The 5,902-nt window shown below is 34.2% G+C and overlaps 1 long non-coding RNA gene across 2 annotated transcripts; it reads left to right on the top strand.

Moving 5' to 3' along the window:
• Positions 1-4,024: 4,024 nt before the first annotated feature.
• Positions 4,025-5,664, top strand: LOC127130622 (uncharacterized). 2 transcript variants are annotated; one of them, XR_007806480.1, is made up of 3 exons: positions 4,025-4,328; positions 4,419-4,630; positions 5,491-5,664. It is a non-coding gene; the product is annotated as an uncharacterized LOC127130622 (long non-coding RNA). The 2 variants fall into 2 exon arrangements; XR_007806481.1 differs by having other exon boundaries at positions 4,950-5,664.
• The last annotated feature ends 238 nt before the right edge of the window (positions 5,665-5,902 follow it).

Raw genomic sequence — 5,902 nt, 5'->3', positions numbered from 1 at the left:
TGAGAGAGAATAGGGATGAAGATGAAGAGGGAGGGGAAGATAGAAACACAAATTGACCAAGGGAGGACTTTCATCAAATCAAAACCATCCATTATTTTGGGAGATGAAATGTACATTTCATCAATCCTCTAAATCCAGTATTTTGATCCAACAAAAGTCAAATCAACCTTGACCAAAGCCCCAACAGAAAGTCAAACACCACAAGACCATAAAAATGGCTCAACATAATTTTTAAGCATTTAATCAATTAAAAATTCAATTAAAAGTGAATTAAAATGCATTGTTAATTGGTCAAAACCTAATATCCCTTCAAAACACCAAATAAATAGCCAATGGATTTATCCTAAGTCAAACAAGGTCAAAGGACCTTAGACAAAAAATTTCACTATTTTTAAAAAGTCATAAGTATTTTTAAACCATTAAAAATATGCACAAAAACATTTAATTCATGAAAAATATCAAAATTAATCCAAAAAATAATTTTAATTCAGAATATGGAAGAGAAAAATATTTAAAGATTTTTGGTGAAAGTCTCATTTTTTGGATTAAAAATGAAATTAATATGAATTAAACAAAATAAAAGGATTAAATGAAAATTCAAAAAATAAAAAGAAATTAGAAAACACAAGGGCCATCAGATCTTCCTTATTAATTGAGGTGGCAGATCTGATGGCCAATTGCGCGCTTCCATCATGTTCTGCAGTCAACGCGTATACACACGTGGTAATCAGGAAGGAGGGCCAGGATTAAAGCGTTTAAACATGATCAAATGGCCAGGAGGCGTGCCAACACATCATCAGAGCTAGGGCTCCGATCATCTTCTCTGATGACCTTCACTGGACTGGTTCAACTTCATCTCAATGGAAAATGAAAAACAAGGACAATATTTCAAAGAGAAAATTCTCAGGATCTCGAATTTGGCCTCAATTTTCTCCAATTCCAAGTATATCAAAAGATACAGGGATCTGAATTTTGAGGATCATGAACTGAGTTGCTTCAATTTGACCTCAAAGCAACTCAATCTTGTTGCCTACATTGGTAGGACTTCAGCCAACCAAAAATCAAAGAGAAGGGTGAAGAATTGAGGGAGAATCGAAGAGATAAAGTTTCTAAAAATTCACCTTCGAGGGAGCTTGAATCTTGCTTGATCTTGCTTCCAATTGGCCTTGGCTTAACTTCAGGTGCTTATAGGAAGTGAAATGGATCAAGGAAAGGCTTGGAGTCTTGGAGTTTCAACTTCAAAACAGAAGTTAAATTGAAACTTGGTTTTAAATTGAAAACCTTCAAGTTTATCCTCTAATTGTGAGGGTTAGGATTGCAGGTTCAAAGCTTGGGAAGGTGTCCCCAATTCTGAGCATGAGGGGTCTTATTTATAGGCTATGCATTTGCTTTTCACACACTTCAATCAAAATGCCAAAAATAGAAATCTCCCTTGCATGGATGCATGGGTATGTGATAGGCCCATCCAATGATGCCAAATGATCCATAATTCTGTGTTATTCAACCTGAAATGATGTCACATTACCATGTGTAAAGGAAATGAATGTTAACCATAAATTTTACCAAATGGAACCTTGTGAAGAACACATGCGCAAGTCCCTCAATTTTGGGCCAAATGAGATAATCTCTGACTTTTTGGAAAGGTGAGATCAAGGGGAACAACTTTAATGTTGAATACTTCTCCATTTAAAGCTTATATCATGATGAATTTTGAGGTGGATGTTATCAAACATAAATGAAAATTTTCTAAGTCCCAAGTCAAATGTTCACTTCTTCCACCTTGAATAAATTTTGCTATGGGCTTCAAATGGAAACAGTTCCTCCATAAAAGTTGTAGATATTTAAAACCCATTAAATTTGGTCACAAATTTGACCTCATTTGGATTTGTCATAAAGGAGTTATGTATTTTAGAAGTTGAGGAAAATCTCTTGTTCAATGGTAATGGCCCAAAGTGACCTATAATGTTTCCTCTTGGCACATGCATTTTCAAGTTGAGTTTGAATTTATTAAAAGAAAAAAAGTTGTATATGACATCTTAAATTTGATCATGAAACTTGAATGGTCTTCATCTCATAAAAATTGAGCAAGTTATGGTTCTTGGAAGTTGACCTCTTAACTAGGGTTCAAACAAAATGACCTATAATCTTGCACCATAAAAAATGACTTTCGAAGAAAAACTAGATATTGACCTCAACATGAAAGTTGTTTGGAATTTCATAAGGAGTAACGTTTCTCTTGAAATCATTTCCATATGACAAAAATTGTAGGAGATACGGTCTAGTGAACCCCAGTTTTGACCAGTTGACTTTCTCTGGTCAACCATCATGAACCAACTTGCAAACCTGAAATTCTATTGATCTTTTGGACTCATAGAGGATCATATATGAATAAGATGATGTAATATGAATTATCCAATTAAATATTTGATCAAATGATGAAGAAACTTGTTGAGGAAGTCACACAAGATACCCAGATGAATTAGGGCTTCCAAGGCAAACAAGCTTCAAATTCTTGATGAATTCTTGATCAAAATGATAAATGGAGATCATGGGGATACATATATGATAACTAGAGTTAATGTGCACCATCTCTTGATTAGTCTCTTTGCATTGAGGGACTCAAACCCTATATATGAGCTTGATGAGGCATAGGTGAACACACACACACTACCTACAAAAGAAATAAACTATACATTGATATATTTTTGGTATTTGGGTTAGTAAATAAAGAAAAACAAAGTATGATAAAATAGTATGAGGGATCTTAGGATCAAAATTGGGGTCTTGCAGATGTATGCACCGATAATTTAAGCAAGTAGCAGAAGAAATCCATATTGAATCAAAGCGGAAAGATGCTTTGTCGCGATGGCTCTCCTGTAAAAAGGTAATCACTTCAAACTTTTTTCTTTCCCCCTTTGTGTTTGTGTTGATCCGACTCTTTCCTTCTCTAATTCTTCTTCTTTGTTTTGGTGCGAGGTGCCACTGGACTGTAAAAGAGGCTGAGCTTTGAAAAATTAGGGTTTTAATGTAAAACCCTAACCTTATTTGGATTAAAGCTTTGGTGAGGGTTCTGGGTGCTGCAACGGTGGATTATGGGGGTTTCCTTTTTTTTCCCTCTAATCTGTTTAATCCTTAGGTTTATATAGATTAAAATTAGGTTTAGGATTTAATTTTGATTGTATCTCTTAGGTAATTTGTAATTTGATTATGATTGTGATTTGATTTAGTTTTTGATTATGTTTAGAAATAGAATTAGGTTTTGTAATTGCAATGTACTTGGTCTAGATTTGATGTGTATTTCGTGATTTCGAATGTAAATAGAAAGTTTTGATTTAAAAATGAACATTGCTGGTTTTGATTTTGTTTCATTATGTGCGTGAAATCTGGGATTGATTGAGGAAGGCGATGAACAGGACTTTGGGTCAAAAATGACCTGGCTCAATGATGGGTCTGGGTCTCGTTCGACCCAATTAAAATATAGACTTGGATCACACTTGACCCAATTGAGAAAGCCCCAATCTGGACTGACTCAAACAAATGTAATAGAGACCTAATAATAATAGCCCAAGATATAAAGATAAAAAAAGATTAAAAACTTATTAGATAATAACTTAATTCTAATATTCATTAATTAATAATGTAATAACGTTGATAAATAATAATTTATCATTTTTTTAAAATATAACTATTTAATTTGAATAATTTAGAAGTTGACCAAAAACTAATTAATTTTAAAAGATACCATTAAAATACCATCAACCCAAACCCGCCTAAAACAAGTTAATATTCTAAACAAATCAAAATAAATTCAATTAACATTATCAATAATCAAAGTCAATCTTAGCTCTCATGTCATCCCTAAAGCCTCATTTAATCCTAACTGAAAAAATATAAAACTAAATATTCTCATGAAAAGTCAAAATGACCCCGTTTGACTTTTTGTTATTGGGGTTGACCCGGTAAAAAATAGAAAGATTAGGTGGTCAAAATTTGGGTTACAACACTCACCATGGACGAACTCAAAGTGAAAAAAAGAGAAGAATGATGACCTCGACATCAACTCTCCCTGAAATCAACATCCATCATCCAAATGCAATTCATCGAGTGTGCTCTAGACAACATCAAATCGAAGTAACAAACTCAACTAATCAGAGTTTTATGAAGTCGTCCCGAAATCTGATTCTCTGATCCGGATGTATCTTGTGCGCGGACTTGGGAAGAGAAGAATCATGGATGTATGCGCCGATAATTTAAGCAAGCAGAAGAAATGCATACTGAATCAAAGCGGAAAGATGCTCTATCACGGTGGCTCTTCGGTGATTATGCAGGTACTGATTCTCCTTCTTATTTCCCTTTGTTCTTCTTCTCCTTCTTCATTCTGTTGAAAGTGTTGAATCCTGATAGAGTGTTCGGTGCAGATGCGTATGAAGGAGTTTTGATGCGAAATCAGGAAGTCTCAATGCAGAATGCAGAAGTCTTTTGGTTGAAGAATGAAGAAGTTTTGTCGATGCAGAATGAAGAAGTTTTATGCATAATGAATTTGATGCAGATTGAGGAATTCCCCAAGTTGGAGAAGATGATGAATCGAAGTGCATAATGAAAAAAACTCTCCAATCTGAACCGCCATGAGGTATTATATAGACTGCTTCACTTCCAATCTATTAGAGATTCACGTGAAATTTAGTTGAAATGAACCTCAAATGAATAAGTTAGTTAGCAGTCAGTTTTAGGTTAGTTATGCCAACTGGAAAATGCAGTTAGAGTGTAATTGTGAATTAATTTTTGTGATGTTATATTGTTATTCTGTTGGAATGAGAAGAATGTGGTGGATTGTAAAATCCTGCATTGTCAAAATTATTTCTAAATTTTCTAGTTAGGAAGGTTGTTAGTTCTGATGCGGCTTCGAATGATAATTAGTCTTTTCTGCAATGTTGATCTTGGCATTACAGGATGGTTAGAAAATACCATGCAATGATGATTGAGTCAAATGATTTATTGATGAGCAATAACAGGGTTTTGTTGGAGGGAGTTCAGAGTTATGCTTCACATATTCTACTGCATACTCATTGACACATTAAGTGGACAAATCATGGGTTTTGACAATGGTTATTTGTGGAAGCGTCTCTTGTTCACAAGCAAGTGGTTTTTACAATAGACATATCATCAACATTCGAAGGGCCTGAAATTCACCTTCAACGGTGGAAAGCAAAGGTAAAGCTTTTGCAAATACAAGTGGAGTTGTGGAAAGGTTGGACGCATGCTAGAGGGATGATAGCCTGATGTTGGCTTCTATAAATAGTGTTAGAACTTAATACAATAAGTGGTTTTGTTAGTTTAGACATGCTAATTTAAGTTAGTTTAGTTATTAGACTTGTAAATGCAGGAAAATTATTATGCTATTGTTGATCACGGATAGGAATTAATAGCAAACTGTTTGAAAATGGTATGCAGGGCTTTTGTTGCTAATTGATTCATGTTGTGGTTTTGTAGGAGAAAAAGAGGTATTGCACTTAAGAACTTGGCTTGGCATGGAAATGGTGTGGCTTGCTCATGAAGGACTGCAATATTGTTGGGCATGGTTGATATTTTGGAAACCAAATTGGAAAGTTAAGATAGAATGGGCCATGTGATGTATGTAGTATGCTAGCAAGTATCATTAGGATTTCCTTTGTATGAACACATGTAATGATATGTTTGTTATTAATGAAAATATTCATGGATGAATGTTATGGAGCACATGATTGAAAATTGGAATTCAACACTTTAGAACAAGTGTGTTGACTTTGGACAAAGTTGACCCAAAAGTCAACTATTGACCAAAGTCATCCTATGGTCAAAGTTGTATTTTTTTCCTAATTTCTTTTGTAAAATGATGGAATGGATATTTGTATGCATGAATTTC

Source organism: Lathyrus oleraceus, chromosome 1, assembly GCF_024323335.1.
Source record: "Lathyrus oleraceus cultivar Zhongwan6 chromosome 1, CAAS_Psat_ZW6_1.0, whole genome shotgun sequence".
Classification (NCBI taxonomy): Eukaryota; Viridiplantae; Streptophyta; class Magnoliopsida; order Fabales; family Fabaceae; genus Lathyrus; species Lathyrus oleraceus.
The sequence above is the reverse complement of the archived record's forward strand: the minus strand, read 5'-3'. Positions and strand labels throughout refer to the sequence as shown.